The sequence below is a fragment of the Ursus americanus genome, chromosome 23 (assembly GCF_024610735.1).
Source record: "Ursus americanus isolate L20-20 chromosome 23, mUrsAme1.1.p, whole genome shotgun sequence".
In the NCBI taxonomy this organism is placed as follows: Eukaryota; Metazoa; Chordata; class Mammalia; order Carnivora; family Ursidae; genus Ursus; species Ursus americanus.
The window spans coordinates 22,758,764-22,777,211 of NC_142149.1; the positions used below are offsets into that span (position 1 = coordinate 22,758,764).

At 56.6% G+C, this 18,448-nt stretch overlaps 1 long non-coding RNA gene across 1 annotated transcript; it reads right to left on the reverse strand.

Moving 5' to 3' along the window:
* Nucleotides 1-1,245: 1,245 nt before the first annotated feature.
* LOC123802875 (uncharacterized) lies at nt 1,246-18,294 on the reverse strand. Its single transcript, XR_006782681.2, has 3 exons — nt 18,205-18,294; nt 14,117-14,233; nt 1,246-1,542 (listed from the first exon to the last, which is right to left on the reverse strand). It is a non-coding gene; the product is annotated as an uncharacterized LOC123802875 (long non-coding RNA).
* Between the last annotated feature and the right edge of the window lie 154 nt (nt 18,295-18,448).

The window sequence follows — 18,448 nt, forward strand, 5'->3', positions numbered from 1 at the left end:
TCTCCCTCCTCTGCTTCAGGGCCTAAAAGAGGCAGCTGGGGAGAGGTGGAGGGGTGTTTGTGAAGGAGTCTTTGGTCCCCACCTCATCAAATGACATCCTTGCTTTGCTTTGTCCTTCTACCCTGGAAAAGGGCAGGAAGCATCGCATTCCTCCACTGCCACTGAGGGAGAGGGCTTTGAGCTGGACCTTCAGGGACAGCTTCCTGATAACAGGGACGTTAAGAAATCGTTGGAGAGAGGGAGGATAGAAGCAGGAGAAAGATGAAGGTTGCTTGGAATACTGACCTGCCTGGAGAGGAGATCTCCTGACAGCGTCCTAGGCTTGCTGGCATTTTACTGCAACAGACGCCCCAGCCAAGCATGAACGCAGCGAAGGGGCTTCCTCCTGGCGTCACATCTCTGGCTGGAAGGGATCCTAAATGTCGGGGTTTCCTAGCTGGTACCCCGGAACCCACAGCCATACCAGATACTGAAACTCCGCCTGTGGGTTATGTGACCTCAGGAGGGGCCCACCCTTTTCTGTTCTGAGCTCGGTGGGTGTTCCACGGATGACCTGGTCTCCATTGGTTTGCCTGGCTCCCTGATGGAGCCTAGAGCTTACCTTCTCTAATTTGCTGGCAGATCCCAGCACTCCCAGAACTCACCTTCTCTAAGTAGCTCCCCTCCAACATGCTGAGAAGAGGGATTTGTTCTCTTCCGACCTTCCTTGGGGGTGGGGGGCAGAAACCATAACTCCCCAACTATTCCCAAGGACCTGTGTTTGTTTCGTTCACTAACTGTATCCGAAGCACCCACAACAGTTTCTGGCACATAGTAGGAGCTCTAAAAACATGTGTTGTTTGATGAATGGTTCTTAGGCTCAGAAAGTCCCTCCTCCAGAAATCCATCCTACATACATCCCTATAGCTGCCACCTATTTATTTATTTTTTTAACTTTATTTATTTAAGTTATCTCCTCCAACGTGGAGCTTGAAGTCACCACCACTGGGAGATCAAGAGTTGCATGCCCTTCCAACTGAGCCAGCCAGGCGGCCCCCCCACCATTGCTGCCTTTAAATTTTCAGTTGTCCTGGCCTCAGGAGAGAGGGGTCCCCTGCCATCAGTGATGATTGAGCGCCTACTGTGTACAAACCTTTGTGATATGTGACTCTCTTCATAATTTGTCTTGGCTCAACCCGATGCTTCCTACTGTCTGTCCTCCCGCCTCCCCTCCGAGCCCAGCCTTTATGCAACGTCAGTGGTCTATTCTCCAAGAGTTACCCAAGATTTAATAAAATACAACAAGAAACCAGAGGTTTGCTATATTTGTTTGCCCATTCTGTATCTTTTTTGTCTCCATTCAAGAGAAATGGAAACCTCTCCATTCCTCTGTCCTTCTGTGCGTCTCCGGCTCCCTGCGCAGGCTTCTCTGTGGCCCGGGTCTCTGCTTCGCTGGAGTCTCTCCCTTTATCTTGGGGAGTGTCTCTCTGTTTCTTCCTTGGTGCGTGGGTGCGTCTCGGGCTCCCGTGCAGGCTCGCAGGCTCGCTCTCTCTTCTCCGGTTCCTTTACAACACATAGGTAAACAGGTGACTGCGGATTAGGCATAGGAAAAAAAAAAAAAAAGAAGCAGCAGTAGCTAGCGCGGAGTGTTTTCTCCCAGGTATCAGGGTCGCAGGTAGCTCCAACCCTAACTGGGAGCAAGTCCCGACAGGTGCAACTCCTGTCCAGGTGTTGCGCAACGCAAGGCGCGTGCCCGGAGCCCAATCCTGGGTCTGGTTCCCGGGCTGAGGACGGGGTGGGGGGCGGTATTCAGACCAGAAAGATTCTTTCAGGTCCCCGTCCGGGAGCCACACGCCCGCCGGCTCCGCTCCTGCCCACCCCGGCTTGCTCGCGGGGCCGCAGGGGGAGGCCGAGCGGTGGCTTGCCGGAAGAGGACAGTTTGGGACCCGGGAGGGGAGTTCCCTGCGTCTGGGCCGTGGGGGGAGCTGCAGGCCGGCGGGGTGAGTAAGGCCCAGCGGACGCAGGAGGCTCAGTGGCGGCGGCGGCGGCGATGGGGAGGAGGGTAATTACGCAGGGAGGCTCTCGCCACAGCACGTCCCCACAAATGAGAGGCCCCGGGCCCCAGACACCACACAACAAAGCAGGAGGCAATTATTTGGCTCCAGTGGGAGGGGACAGCCCTTCGCCGGCCCACTGCCGCTGAGCACCCGGCCTCCGCTGAGGGCGCAGGGGTGGGGGTGGAGGGGCCGCTCTCGCCAGCCCCCTGTGAGCAGGGGAGGGCCCGAGGGACTCCCGCTGGGTCGCCCTCAGAGGGGGTCCACGTTTAGGAAGGCAGAGCGGCAGGAGGCCCTGGGCACGATTAGAGCCAGCCCTCAGCCAGCCAGCAGCCTCCCACAAGGCCTCAGGGGAGGCCTCCCGGGCACCCCACACGAGTGAGGCCAGGAGGGCCCGGGACGCCGGGTGGAGCACGGAAGGAGCTCTGTGGGTCCGGGGGAAGCCAGTGGCCAACATCTGAACCCCCCCCTTCCCCAGCTGTGGCCACACAACTGGCAACCCGGAGGCTCTCAGGCAGGTGGGGAAACCACAGAGGAGGGAGCGGGAGCCAGGGAGATTCCAGAGCACGTGGCCAGTGCTGGAATTCACACAATTGATATGCAAATCAAACACAAATTGGTCCTCCCCCCCCCCCCAAATCATCAGATCTGGCCCCCGTGGCAGCAGAGCATGCCTGATCAGCTGGGGGTACCCCAGCCTCTGCTGGCCTCCCTCTCCCTCTCCAGCCACCCATGTTTGCTTCAGGAAAACTGTTAGCAAGTCCTACCGATACCTTCGATTCATGTGGAAACTTCCTGCAAAGGACTTCCCCCTCCTTGAGGAGAGAGCCCAAAGTACAGATGGAGAAAAAGAGGCCGTAAGAGATTCAGGTACTTTCCCCTGTTCTAACAAAACACCTGGCAGATGGCATGGCTCCTGGAACCTTCTGACAACGGCCCTAGATTATCAGCATGCCAGCTGGGGGAGGAGAAAGAGCCCGAGCCCTGGACTCTCTGGCCTCAGCTCTGCCCCTACCTTGCTGGGTCACCGCAGTCCTGTCATTCTGTTCTCTGAGCCTCAGTTTCCCTGAATGTCCAATGGCCATCTTTGGGAAAAAGGCTCTTCCAGACATGGAGTCCTCTTTTTGGACCACTGCCATCCAGGGCTGCTGCCCCGAGCCAACTGTCCCCCTTGTCCTCACCAGCTCTACCCTCGCTGCCCCAGGCCAACCAAGGATGAACCCCTAACCCCTGTCTTTCTCCATCTTCGAAATCTCACTCAAAATCCACTTGAGGGAGCCTCCTCTGATTAATTCTGCTAAACTAATAGCTCCTTTACGTTGGGGTTCCCTCCGTCTATGAAAGGCTCAGCATTCACAACTCTCCCCTATGTTTGCCCTGGCTGCTGTGTTGCAGAGCTTCTAAGTCATTTTGAAAATATGTATAGTGTCCCATTGTGCTCCCCCACCCCAGGATGGAGGCAAGGACTGTTTCTCCTCCATGAGACTAAGGGCTTCCCAAGGACCTGGGTTGTGTCATTGGGACAGAGAGCCCCCATGGGGTGGGACTGTGTCTCTGCCATCAGATCAGGGCTTTTCTCTAGGGCGGAGCACTCTGTCTCCTCTATCTACCCCAGCCTGGATTTGGCGGGGTAGGGGGGACGGACCCAGACAGCCTGCCTTTCCCAGGTCTCCACTGGCCTATTCCTCATTTCTTAGCTTCCGCCTCAACCCCGGACGACGGACGACAGCCGACAGCCGGGGTGGACACTGCTGCCGTCACCCTCTGCTGCCCAGGAGTGATTCTGCCTCTTCCTTCCTCAGGAGACTCAGCTCCCGGGCTCTGCCTCATCCCCTTCCTCCTCCTTCCTCCTCTCTCAGCCTCCTGCCTCCCTCGGCCCTCTCTAGGGCCTCAGGGCAAGTATTTGCCATCTCCCTCCCAGGCTGGTGCATTCCTGGGGCTGGCTCCGGGCTCCCTGGGAGGCCTGAGAGCCCTGCTCAGCTGCCCTTCACCCTCAGGGCCGCCTCACTACCCCCCCGGAATGCCTGGGTCCCTTGCTCGCTCCCTTCCCAGACGTCCTGGCGACGCTGGGGCTCCTGAAGTCCTGGACCGCCTTCTCCGCTCCGGAGCTGGGAAGGCTATCAGATCAGCCTGACGGCCATGCTAGCTGCAGGCAGCCTCCCGCGCTTCCCTCCTCCACATCTCTGTCACCACCCCAGGGAGCCTCCTCGCCTACAACCCTACCGCCTTATATTCATCTGCGGACCACATTTTTTTTTTTGATCTGGCCCAAGCAAATGACAGCAAATGCAGTGCAAGCCAGTTGCAAAGAGGCGGGAGCACGGAGTGGCCCTGACCCAAGGGAGAGGACTCCGCATCTGGAAGAGCCTCGCCTTTTTTTCCCAGAGATGGTCGTTTGACGCTCAGGGAAACTGAGGCTCAGAGAGAAGTGACTTATTCAGGCATTCCTGGCTGGGATGCCTAGGACTTTGGAAAATTCCAGGAGCCACTGGCCTGAGTTGGGCGACAGGGGTGCTCTCCTCTTCCCCCAGACCTCGTTTAGCTGTGGCCCTTCTTTCACACAGTTTCAGTACTTTTCCTTCTCTATGATTTTCCCCTTCCCGGCCTCCTGCCACTTCTTGCTCCCCGAGGACAGGAGATGATGGAGGTCGTGGCTCTTGTGGACTCCGAGGGGAGCTGAGAGGCCTCACCTGCCCTCCTGAGAGCTCCCCGCTGGCCTCAGATCCCTACGACCAGAGTGCTTGTGTGTGTGCCAGCGATGTATACAGACGTGTTGGGCTGAAGACTGGTGACATGGGGTTGGGGGCGGGTCTGGCCGACATATTCCAGCATCACCACCTCCTCTGAGAGGAGGAACTTGGGGCCCCTCCCCCACTCCAGCAGGGAGATTTGGGGTTGGAGAGGCCAGAGAAGAAGGCCCCGCGGAAAAGGAGGGGGTAGTCACCATCAAGAAATACATCCCATTGGTGGATGTTTATTGAACACTTGCTATGTTGCAGGCACCGAGCTGGGTGCTGGGGATGCGGTGGAGGACAGGACAGCCTGCCCTCAGACAGCACGAGGGGCGGTGCTCAAGCCTGGGCTGTACCAGCATCGCCTGGATGCCCATTAAAATGAAAGGCCCGGGGCGCCTGGGCGGCTCGGTGGGTCAGCGAAGCGTCTGCCTTTAGCTCAGGGCATGATCTCAGGGTCCTGGGATGGAGCCCTGCAGGCATCAGGCTCTCTGCTCAGTGGGGAGCCTACTTCTCCCTCTCCCTCTGCCTGCTGCTTCCCCTGCTTGTGCGCCCACGCTCCCTGTGTGTGTGTGTGTGTGTGTCAAATAAATAAAATCTTTAAACTAAATAAAAGGAAAGGTCCCTCTTCATTCAGCAAGTCTATGGGGCCCAGGAACATGCATTTAGACAAGCATCTCCCCTTCTCTTTCCCTATGACGTTGATGCAGGTGGTCTGGGGACCCACACCGGAAAAGCCCTGGTGGCATGTCCTGGGTTGTAAGAAGAGCCTGGAGCTCTCACAGAGCCCCGGGGAGGCAGGGTCTCCCCTCATCGCTAAGCAGCAGGCCTGCCTCCCTCTTCAGATGCCGCCCGTGGACTAAGAGTTCACACACTCAGCGCCCCCCCCCCACACACACACCCTGTTGGTTCCTACCCCTCACCTCCCTGGGGGCCCCAGGGCACCTTCTCCACAGTCCATAAAGGGTGAGCACCAGTGGGGAGGGACGGCAGGGCTGTCTGGCTGAGACCCCTCCGACCACACTCCCCACCCTTCCTGCCTGGTCTCAGAGGGGCTCCTGGACTAAGGGTCTGGGCTGCAGAGAGAGGAGCCAAGAGGAAGGCATTTGAGAAGGAGAAAGAGAGGGTGAGAGCAAGGCGAAGGGAAAGAGGCTGCCCCTCCCCACCCCCCCCCCCCAGCGCCTGGCGTTTGATGCTGGGGGTGCTGAGCCATCTCCTCTCCCGGAAACCGAGGCCAGACAGATAAACACAGATGGAGGGAGAGACTCAGCTGCTTTATTTATGGGCCTGGTGACAGGCCCTCTCCTGTCTCAGAGTCCCTAATCTACCGGGCGGAAGAGGCATCCCACCCCCTCACTACCCTCTTCCCTCCCTCCTGAGACTGGGGCTCAGCCAGGCTCCAAGCCTTCCCCAGCCAGTCAGGCACAGGCCTGTGTGCCAGCTCCCGTGGGCTGGGAGAGAGTGTCCAGGTGCTCTCCCCCAACAAGACGGGGAACCCACGGACGCGGAAACCCACCCTATCTTCATGGGCCATCAGGAACCATTGGTTCTGCAGGGAGACCCACCCCCACGAAGGTGCCCAGGGACTGGAGGAAGGGCTAGGTGCCACCTCAGAGGGGCCTTCCCACCAAGAGGTCGGACGGTTCAAGTGTCTTGACTTGGGAAGTGCCTGAGGAGACCGACTGGGCCATTGGGGCCGCCCCCCCCCCCCCCCGGGCCTATCCGGAGCAGGGGCTGATGGGGGATTCCCTGAGGCCCCTAGAGGCTCAGACCCAGAGCTGAAGGCTCCAGGGCCCCTGCAGTGCTTCCCTCTAATGGCAATTAGCATCCACACAGAGGGGGCTCTGGGGACCCACGACAGTTCCTCCTTCTCCCCACCCCCAGCCCCACACACACACGCTGGCATCCTCTTATGAAGGGTTCATTTCACTGTGGCTTTCAGAGTGGGGTCCAGCTGGGGCCAGGCCTCCCATCAGCTGAGAAACACGGATTTCTTCAGCTCCCTGCCCTGTGCCCGGCTACACAGCCCCTTCGTTCTGTCCCTTTTATCCAGGTCTACCCCAAATCTGGGTAGGGGGAGAAGTAACTCAGCCTTCCAGGGAGGCCCCAGGGTTGGAGGTCAGAGAGCAGTAAAAGGGCAGAAAAGAGGGAAGTCAGGGAGGGGGCAGATCCCTACCTGGCGGTGGCTTTGAGACTGGACCCAAGGAGCCTTGAAAGCCCCAGAGATTCGAGGATTTGGCTCAGAGGATCAGAGGGCCGGCTCCCCTGACTCACAGTGGCCAGACAGGGACCTGTTCAACTCGCCTCTCTTTTTCATTTCAGTGACTTTGGTTCATCCATGAGGTCAGGGAGGAACTTCACCAAAATGACACGCTTCCCCTCCCCCCTCCCATTTCAGCTGGTCCCCAGCCTGTCTTCCAGCCCTCCCCACCTCCCACCTTCTCTTAGCGCCCTCCTCCCCCCTGGGGAAAAGGGGCAATTGGGAATCCTGGCTCAGATGTACTGATTTACTGTGAAGTCCCAGGCAGTTTCTTTTTTGGATAAATGGGCCTGGCTTAAGGATAAATGGCATTCACTGGCCTCTCCCCCTAAATCTACTTCACGTTCTCTTCTAGGAACCTCTCCCCACGGATGCGCTCAGCCCACTCCCTAGGGCATCTTCCCAGTCTCTGAGCACCACCTCAAGAATTCCATCCGTTTGCTGTCTGTCCTTGTTTCTGGACTCTTGTTGAGTCAGGGATGGGCTCTATCTCCCCCGTCAGTCTGGGAAATCTTTGTGGTCAAGAACCATGTCTCCCCTATCTGACCAACAGCTCCTCCCTGAAGGGGTAGCCTTCTGGACATCCTTCCAGCACTGGGCACAGGCCCCCCTGCCTACTGGCGGGGCAAGAGGGAGGAAGGGAGGCATATTCAGTTCTCCACCCGGTGAACAGGTCACTGCAAAGGTAAGCCCAGGGAGCAAAGGGGAAAAGCTTCCCACTTTGAGAACTTTTAAGTTGAAACTGAAAAGAAGAAAGGAAGAAGAGAGAGCGTTTTCCCCCCAAGATTCTCCCTAGAGCCTCAGAGCCTTCCTCCAGCCCCACCTCCCTACTCTACTTGCTTCCCCCTCGAGGCCCAAGACCGAAGACAGTAGCATCTGTGCCATCTCTTCTGTAGTGGCATTTGCTCCCTCCTCCTCCCACTTGCCTGCCCCCCCGCCTGAGGGCCCTGGCTCCTTGCCAGTGGCCAACCTGCTCAGCCCCATCCCGGGTCCTTCCTCAGGACAGAACCAGCTGCCAAACCCGAGAGCCCCTTCTCCCCAACAACAGGCAGTCTGGATATGTAAAGCAGCTTGTGGACCACTCTGAACTCAGGGGTCTGTCTCTACTGGGGACAGGGAAGATGAATGTGTGCTCAGCTTGGGTATGTTTTCACCGCCTTCTGTCCCCTCCCCTCCTTCAGGTGATTTTGGGACCTATGGTCTGGGAGAGGTCACTGTGTCCATCCATGCCCAACGCTCCACCACGCTGGATAAGATCTCGTTGGCTTTGAGACCCCTAGGTCTTCTGAAGCAATGAAGCACACGGACCCTTCTCTCCACTTGACAGGAGGGCCCTAACATGACATCCCCCTTCATTGCTGCCCTCTCTGCTCCAGGTCCCTAAGGAGACCCACGCTGATCGCAGCTCTCCTTGCTCTCTCCTGGAGAGAACGGACCTGACCCGTCCACCTGGGTCTCAGCCAGAGAGCCCCACAGAGCTGCCGGGCTGGCTGGCTTCCGGCCTTCCTGTTCGAAGCCTGGGCTGCTGGAATTCCATCCCGATGTCTGATGCACGGAAAGTGGCTCTCTTCCTTGTGCCAGCTGCCCCTAAAGCTAACAAGAGCTCTCGTTTACTGAGCCCTTAGTATGGGCCAAGCACACACATGGTCTTCATAATCTTCACAACGACCGCTGAAGTGGGTCCTATGATTACCCCCATTTTACAGATGGGGAAATGAAGGCTGTGACAGACAGTGGTTGCCCTTCCTGCCCAGAAGGCAGCCCACGTTGGGCCAGAGCCACGGTCATTGTTGCATGGACAGCAGGAGTGGCCTACTGTGGACAGAGCTCTGCTCTGGGCAGCTGAGGGAAAGGGCGGCACGCCCACGAGGCTTTCTCTTGCCAAGACGGCTTCTGGAGCAGTGTTCAATCTGATGGGAGAGACGAGCTCCTCTGGGAGCTGCCAGGCTGAGAGAGGAGTCTGATGGTACTAAGGAAAAATCAGCATCCCCTGCCCGCTCCCCCCCATGCCCACATCCCAGGGAACACCCACCAGAGGCCTCCACGACCGCATCTCTGTCCTACGTAGGAGCCTAGCTCCTGCTATCCCATGTTCTGGGAACACACAGGGATGGGTTTCCTCTTCCCCGCGTTTCTAGAGCCAAGGACAAGAGTACACCCCTCCCTGAGGCTGAAAGACTCTTGCTGGACCCAAAGGCCTGCTGACTTCCCAGGCTGAGGGCCTCACATGGAGGGAAATTCCCCGACAGCGTGGGGGCCCCCCTACCTAGAAGCAAGGGGATGGCTGGCATGAACTCTGCAGGCACCTTGGAATTCCTTGCCTTTCCATTTCCTCTTCACCCCGGCCAAGCCCGGAGGATTATGACAGTGCGGGCAATAAAAAGTGCCTAACCGGTTGTTGACCAGCCGAGGCTGCTCCCCGTTTCCCTCCGCGGGGGCGGAACCGGCAAAGTCAGTTTCACTTTTGCTAGTGCCCAGTTTCCTGATGGTGGCGGGTGCTAGCGGAAGCGGGGCACCCGGGGGTTGCCAGTCGCTGGTCCCCGATGCTGCTTCCAAGGTGGGTGTGCCCCAGGAGGCAGACGGCCCCCAGAGAGCGGCAGAATTGCTCTTTCCCTGAGCAGAGAGGACAACACGCCTGCTGGCCTGTGTGGGAGCTGGGAGGCGGTGCAGAGGATACCCTCTGCCCTGGGTGACAGTGCCCTCTGTCTGCTTCTGCACTGGGGGCAGAAACGGAGAGCGCCGGCTCTGGAGCCAGACTGCCCGGGTTGGCATCCCGACCGCACCATTAGCCAGCCGGATGATCCAGGGCACATTCCTTAAACTTGCTATGCCTCAGCTTTCTCATCTGTAAAGTGGGGCTAAGTGTGCATGAAGTACTTAGAGGAGGGCGGCTCTTCCCTTCCCTTCCCCAGCTCTGATTCCAGCAAAGACAGAGCCAGGCGCGGGCTCCTCACCTTCCCGGCAAACCTGCTCTGTCCCTGGTATCGTCTCCCCCGGGGAACCTTCCAACAGACTGTCCCCTCCACTGGAACTGGCCGCCCTGCTTCCTCTGCAGCTCTCCCCTCGTCCTCTTCCCCCAGCCACCAATTTCCAGGCCCAGACCCCTCCCTTCCCAGCCTGCCCCAGCCCTGAGACACCCCAGGCCCTGCCACCTGAGGCCCTCCGCTCTGCCCCGTCCAGCTGGGTGTCCAGTGTCCCCCATCAGAGTGGTGTTTTACTACCGAATCTACTGGCCCGTGCAAGTCATGTGTGGCCTTCCACGTCTCGGGCAGTACTACCCCCTTGCCCATGCCTCAAGCTCCCCATTTTGATCCAGAAAAGTGGCACAGTCACTGGGCTGCCTGCCACCTCCGACTGCACCCGGGGCTTGGCAGACAGACAGCCACCTGTCTCAGGAGGCTCAGATGGATGCCGAAAGGCGGTGGAGGCCAAGAGGCCTCCCCACCAGAGCCCCGCGGAAGCCCCTCCGGCCCTGATGCTGTCAAAACAGACATTCGGTTACAAGGTCCAAACCCGGCCAGGTAGTGGCTAATGCCGAGGAGCCAAGCGGGACTCCCCAGAAAACCCCTCACGCAACTGCTGCCCTCAGAACTCCTTTAGCCTCTTTTTCCTGCCCCTGCTCTGCCGTCTGCCATCTCTTGGGGCGGGGGGATGCTTACAGGTGGGAGGTGGAGTGGGAGGCTGCTTGGCCCCCAGGGGGGCAGCTGAGATTTATGGGACTGGATTTTTACAGGCTGAGGAGAGGCCCCGGGCAGGAGCTGCGGAGCCCAACCAAGGAGCAAATGCGTACAAACCTCCCGACTTGAAAGCTGAGCAACGGGCAGCCCCAGGCCTGTGGTTGGTGAGAGATTTACAGCTCTTGCACAAGGCCTGGAGGGGGCCTGGGGAGCTGCAAGGACACTTCAGAGCCAGAATAACTCCCCACCAAGGCCTTCACCTTTCTCCTCTAGGAAAAAAAATTACTCACCAATAGAACAGGCTGGAGCTGCCAGAAAGATGGTTATCGCTGTAGGGACCCCGCCCACCCGGAGACTAGGTGACTCCCAACTTCCTCCCCCACCCCGACTCTCCTGTCCGCCCCCAGGTCAGGGAGAGGTGCCTGGGGCCAGGTGGGGGAAGGGGGGTGACTTCCAGAAGGGGCCTCCATCTGGAGGTAGGGACGCTCATGTTTCCATGAACCCTTTTCCCAGGAAGTGGGGGCAGGAGGGGAGGGTGGGTTCTGGCCAATTCTGGATGAGTCTCAAGATTTAAGGAACGCTTTGAGAGTATGTTTGTGGGGTAGGAGTCTTCCCTGAAGGGAGACAGGAATGGCTCAATAAGGACACAAAAACACGGAGAGCCCGGTGACCCTGTGCTTGGTGGCCGCCTTTCCTTTAAGCCGATGAGCCAGAGGCTGAGCTGGAAACCTCAGGAGCAGATGGTGCCCGGCCCAGCCCCAACCCTCAGCTCTTGCCCACCAAACTCTGCTGTCAAGCTTCCCTTGGGCCTGACCCCAGGCTCTTCTCCCCGTCCATGAAAGAATTATCTAGTAGTCCATGGCCCTGTGTCTAGGGCTTGACATCACTGGGGGCAGCTCAACTAGTTTAAGGGTGTGTTTCTGCTTCCTCCCAGACTCTGGACTCTGCACCCCATCACCCTGAGTCCCCCCTCGTCTCCTGCACCTTCATGGAGCAGCCCTGAACCTCAGCTGGGTGGAGGAGGGGTGCACTGCTAACCACTTAAAAGGGCCCCAGGGAAGCATCCTGGGACAGGTGAGGAGCTAGAGCCTTTGAACTGGGCAGGAGGGTGGGGGTTGCCGGAAGATGGAAATCCTGGGCCAGCACTTGCAGGACTCCAGGCAGAGGGATGGGGACGAAGCTCCATAAAAGGCTGACCCACCCTCTCTCCAGTCTGGCCTTCCCCTCCCCACTCCTTAGTCCAGCCTCCTAAGACCAGAGCTGGCGCTGAGACAGCCAACTGAGTCATGTCTCGGGTGCCCAGCCAGGTGGGCACAGACTTGCCCATGGCCAGGCCCCACCCTGAGTGGTCAGTCAGCACTCCCCGGGAAGAGGCCAGGGGCACAAGCAGGGAGAGGACAGAGGCACTGCCCTTCTAAGCAGGGCACTGTTCTAATCCGGCCCAACGGGGAGAGAGGCTGGGGTGGGGAGGGAGCCCAGTGCTGGGCAGAAGGTGGGTAGGAGAGCAACTATGCTCTCCTTTCATCCTTTCTTCTGCTGATTGGCAAGCAGGGAAGGAAAGGAAGACTCACTTGAGGTCAGTGTTCTAGCAGGGAGGGAGCGGAAGTCAGAGAGGAAAATGGCTTTGCTCCCTTGGTCCCCCCCCCCCCCCCCCCTGCCACCAGCTTCAGACTACAGGCTCGAGGAGGAGTGGGCCGGGCTGGTCAGGACCTGCCTGCAGCCTGCCTTCCTCCCCAGCAGGCCGGGGGAAAATTACTCTCCTGGTACTGCTTTTTATTTTTTGAAGCCAGATCAAAGGTGGGACCCAGCTGGGAGCCCTAGTAAACTCTCAGCCATGTGGAGCCTTCAAGTTTCAGCCGGGGAAGCAGGAGCTGTGGGAGGGAGTGGCCCAGGCCCTGGTGGCCAGGGTCAGGGGCAGACAGGAGACAGGAGTGGAGCTGGGAAGTGGGGACCAGTCAAGGATCAGGGACTTGAAGAATCCAGGCAAGGCCGTGGCTGTGGTCGGCGAGGCCGTGACTGTGGTCAGCTTGGTTTCCACGGCTGCTGTCTCCGAGCAGGGACCCACCCACGGAGGTATGACTCCCTATCCCAGCGTCCAAGCCAACTGGAACGGTGTTGAGATTAGTCAAATGTCATCCCACTTTTACTTCACTGCCCTCTTCCACCACCTGCTCGGGGGCACTATTTTGTGTAGCCAGGAAGCCTTTAGATTAGATAGCTGTGCTCCCTCCTGCTGCTGCAAAAAAAAGCACATTCCCCCTTTCCATGCCTGCCTTCAAACTAGAAAGAAAGCATCTCCTTATTTCCTTTATACTTTCTCGGTGAGAACTTGAAACTGAGAGCCAGTCCCGAGCCCAGCACTATCTCTCCCCAGCTCCCTTTGTCCTGTCCACGGTGTCCTCTTGTGTAGGCCAAAAGACTGCCATTCCTGTCTGGGGGGGGGGGGGGGCTCCCTCCTCTCTAGGGCAACCGCGTCTCTCCTCCTTTCTGGAACCTCACTGCCATCCCCGATATCGTGGCTGGAAGGGGCGAATGGGGTTCCTCATCCACACTGGTTCCCAGGGTGAACGCGTGTCTGGCACTATCCCTGGGGACATGTTGTGTGGGCACCCAGACACCCCCCATTTCTTCCCTCATGTGTTCTGAAGTCTGGAGAGGCTGGATCCTGACTGACACCCTGGCAGAGCCGAGGTGTAACCAACAGAACAGAGACAGAGCTCCCCGGAGCCTCGGCTGGCCGCGCGAAGCCCTCTTTCATGGTTCCCCGGATTCCCTCCTTGTCACCCCAGGCAGCAATCCTTTGCCCCAGTTCCAGCTTCTCCTGAGGCGGAGGGATGGACAGCGAGCGTGTGCACACGCGTGTGTGAGTGTGTACACGGACACACGTACCTAGGCGGGTTTGGATATAGAGGGAAAGCAAGGACAGAGTGGCACTTAACAAATTCTGTTCCCACTGACGCACTATGTGACCTCAGCCAACTCCACCACCTTCTTAGAGCCTCGGTTTCCCCTGGCCATAAAATATGGGGTTAATTGTCCCTCCCAGGGAAGCTAGGAGGGTAACTGGGCAATGGCTCTGAAGTGTCTAGGAAGGGAAGGAGATCTATAAATACAAGTGATCATTAGAGGGTACTTTGCAGCCATTTTGTGGGTTCCAATGTATTATTACTATTATCATTGTTACCGTCATCGCCACTGTCACCCACTTCCCGAGTCTCTGCTGGCTGGGTCGGCGCTTCCCGGTGAAGCACGGATGCTCCTGAGCCCGGCATCCCAGCCAACGGCCTCACCGACCCCACAGCCTCCATACTTAGGGTGTCTGCAGAACCCTCAGGAGGCCAGTGATGGCCGCCAAGACGGGGCTTTGACAAGAGGGGGTCAGGGACCCAGAAGAGAGACGGAGACAGTGCCCACCTGGGGAATTCACTTTGTCCCTAGGATCGTCTCCAGTCGGCCACGGGAAGCCTGGACTCAGAGATGCAGACACGGAGCTGTGGTCATCGGATCAGGAGGGGTGGAGAGGGCGAGAGGCTGAGGCAGAGATAGGAGAGTGTTACCAGACATGGTAAGATGAACTGGTGGTAGGAACTGATTCCTTGAAGAGGCAAATGGCTCTTCAAGGAGTCTTTGTAGCGGCTAGAACATTCCCTCTTTCCAGGTGAAGCAGGGCATGGGCCTGGCAAACAGTAGGCACTCAATGCATGCTTGCTAAACTCAATTTATATGCTTGCCTTTCCCTTCCAGTAAGGTTAAAAAACAAAACAAAACAAAACAAAACCAACAACAACAACAAAAAAACAAAACCCAGCATCTGCTTTTAGAAATGCCTTGGGTGCCCTCTAGTGGCGACAAAGGAAGGCTGAGCGGGCACAGGTGCCTTCTACCCTAAAGGGCTGCTCCCTGGGAAGGGGGGGGGGGGTGTTAGAAGGAGGAAGGAGGGTCTGCCCTTTCTTCCTGAGGCTCCACAGACCTCATCCCAAGGGGACTAGGGGGTAGAAAGAACCAGGTAAGGAGGAAGAACTCTGTGGGGAAGGATGGGTGGAATGTTCTTGCTGGAACATTCCATGGCAGTTGGTGGACAGCCATCGGGTCTGGCAGGGAAACCAGGGGACAGAGGGAGTAGACAAGTCAGGGCATGGGTCAGGAGTGGCATCCCTGGGCAGTGGAGAAAGGGGTGGCTGTGTGCGTGCCCCTGGGGTGCGGGGTCAATGTTTCGTGCTCAAAGAAGAGTAAGGAAACTTAGATCATTGAAATCCTAGATGGGCCAGGGAGAAAAAAAGTAATGAGATTCACTTAAACTAGTTGTTTGTACCACATTTCTCTGGGCACGTAGGAGTGGCAGGGATGGTTCGACAAGTCTGCAACTTTGATTTCTCTGTAGGTGGAAAGAGAAGGGATGAGAATGTGGAAAACCAGCAAGAGGGATATGGGAGAAGCAGAAGCTACTGGCAAAATCCTTAAGGGAGCATGAGCCAGCTTTCAAGGCTGAATTGGCTGTAACTCTTCAAAAATAAACGATAAAGCTTGGGTTGTAGCAATGAGTAAGGACCAACAAATAGTCAAGGCTGGGACGCTGACGTTCTTCTGGCTTCTGAACATCCAGGACCTGCTCCACCATTCTTTTCACAGAAGGCCCCGGAAGGAATCTGGAGCTTCCTAAGGGCAGAAACTGCACTTCTGCTTCCCGCCCTCCTTCTGGTGCTCTTGCCCATCCTTGGGGATGGATGGGGGCAACTACATGCAAAAGACAAGGCCAAGGAGGGTGTCAGGAAGCAGGAGAAGCACGGGAGAATCAAGAGGGAAGGAGGTGAAGAGGGAGACAGGGAAGGAGAAGTGAAATGGAGGTGGAGGGAGCTGGGCCTGGCAGAGAAGGGAAGTCCACAAAAAAGTATTAAAAGGATGCAGTCGTTTAGTCAGTCAACAAACATTTACTGTGCACCTACCCTATAGCAAGCAGTGTGCTGCAGGGGGTGGGGGGGAGGAGGTGCAGGGGTGAACAAGACAAAAGTGGGGCTTTAAGGGGTGGCAAAAATGAGAAAGGGAGAGAAATCAACCACTTAGAACAAAAAGAGGCTGAGAGTAGTTGGAAACAAGAATGGAAATATCACCAAGAGAGAAAAGAGAAAGAGAGAGAGGGAACCTGCCCCCAGGCCCATCGTGAATGAGACACAGCTGGAACCACCTGTCAGCCCTGGCTCCCTGAAGACCAAGGCAAGTAGAGAGGGGCAGGGGAGAAACTCAGGAAGGGGAGGGACAGAGGTGGGGGAGGGCAGAGGGTGAGACTGTTCATAGTTTGTCACTTGGGCACCCACAGTGGAAAGATGTGCAGGCTACCGAGACATTTGGTTGCCTACTGGAGTCACCCGAGGAATTACTCAATACCATCGCCAGCCCCCCCCCCCCCCACCACCGGAGATTCCGATTTTCTCCACCTGGGATGGGACCTGGACTTCAGAATTTATGAATAGCTCTCCAGTGAGTGTGAAGTGTGGCTAGGGAGAAAGTGGACATTAGAGGCTGCCCGCCTGGCCTCCTTCCTCTCATGAGGATGGAGGCCATCTAGAAAGCAGCGACCTGTGGGAAGAGAAGTTGTATGGTGGTTTTGGGGGTTGTAAACGAGGCTCAAAGACTCCAACTGTCCTGACAAAGTATAAGGCACTTCTGTCCTTAGAAAGTGCTGCCTTCCCTGGGTGTGCCTTTGGTAAGAAAGGAGCAAGAGAGCCTAGAAAGAAAGAACAAAACAAGGCAATGGCGGTCTTTAAAAGGGAAGAACAATTCAAGTAACTCAAAACGGCTGCCAAGTTCTCTGTTTTTGCACCCTGTTCCCCCACCCACACACATGCACACCCCCCCCACTTCTGCTGTCTTCATGATGGGGCCTCTGGGGTGAGAGAAGCACAGATGTCCCAGCTTTTGTCCCACAACAGGTTTGGCAGTGGCCCAGCAGGATATTCAACCTCACCTCCCCCCAAAAAAACTCCCTGCACCCTAATATAGCTGAGTCACTGAACTGGGGTGGAGTCCTTGGCCTGACAGTGAAGCAATCTTAACTTGAAAAATGGCATGGGAACAGAATGTATGGTCTACATAAACAAGTCCTACGTAGATGTAATTGTATGCAAATATTCATTCTTTAACTCCACATACATTTCCTGCCAGTCCTCCTGGACAGGCCTCAAACCTTCCACTGCAGCTCACAGCTCAGCGCAGGAGTCAGAAGCGAAAATAAAAAGCGTGTTAGCGAGTGAAGCCCTCTGCTACGGCTCAGCGGGAGTTAGCTGTTCAGACTTTGAGCAGGGGCTTGAAGGATGTACAGGAGTTTACCAGGAGAAAGGAAGGATAAAGTAGGAAGGGAAAGGGAAGACATAGTGCTTAGGAAATGTGGAATCTTTCCTTGACGCAAAAGGGTAGGGTTTGTAGGAAGGGAACAGGGTGGGGGAGGAAAGATCCACAAATAAGTGTAAAGGATGTGGTCTGCCTCCTAGTCCGGAGTTCGGGCTTTTTATCCAGGAAGGCATAGGGAGCCAATAAAGCATCTTAGGTAGAGGAGTGATAGCTCCTAGAGTCCGGTTTTTCAAAAGCTAAGTCTGGGAGGGGTAGACTGGAAGAGAATATTTACATTTATTCATCAATTCCTATGTACTCGGCATTGGCTCTGTGTTTTATTTTATCACTCCAACCCTTTATGATAGCGTTTTTCGAACTGCCAGTCATGATCAAGAAAAGGCAGGCAGGCAGAAAGGAAGGGAGGGAAGAAGGAAGAATAACAGGATAGAAAATATCAGCATATCACGGGTAGGAAGGTTTAGTATTGTTTGCGGAAACTTTGTTATACATTCTCGCAGGAGTGTAAGTGTACTGTATCAGGATTCAAATGTATTTCTCGCTGTGGTTTACGTTTAAAAAAAAAGAGAGAAGCCGCTGCTCTGAGGTGTAGGTGTGATGAGCCTCATCGTACAGATGAGGACAGAAGGCGGGGGGAGTTTCAGTACCCTGCCCTCGGTAAGTGGGATGTGTAAATTTCGAACCCAGGCTGGTCTGAAGCCCGAGTAGATTCCTTGTCGATAAATGCCAAGGCAGCGCCCTCCAATCCAAGCGCTGTGTGTATTCACACAGCGCCTCGTTCAAGGAGGAGGTAAGTGGGGCAGGACCAATTCTGTCCACCCGAGGCGCTGGTCAGAGCGCATAGTCCAGGGTGCCCCAGGCGCACAGAACCCGATTATCAGAGGCAGCCCCGGGAATCTCCCTTTAGAGAGCTTCAGGTGATTTGGGCGGACCGCCCGTGGGAGGGGGGGTCGCTGCAATAACCAGGTGAGGATGAACGGGGACCTGAACCAAGACGGCGAAATAATCCCTTTTCTCAGAAGTGTCACGTAGCCCCAACTCCCGCTATTGTTGGACTCCTATGCCTGGCAGCACAAAGTCGCCTGGGGGTTCATTTCCCTCCGCCGAGGCGCTGAAAGGCGAGGGACTAAATAAAAGGCTGGTGGTTTTCCACTCACCAGGCACGGGACTTGAGTGGCCGAAGAGCAGGAGGCCCGTGCCACACCAGGGCGACACTGGATTGAAGTGTAATGTATGTACTATTTATAGGGCATTTCTGGGCCTCACCCTAAGGACTTCTGATTGGCTTTAGGGGAGATCTATCACTCATCTTTTGGGTTCGAGGTGGGTGGAAGGTCAACTACGACCAATACAAAACCACTCCTCGGCTAAGCCCCTCCTCATCTAGCTTCCTGTTGCTGT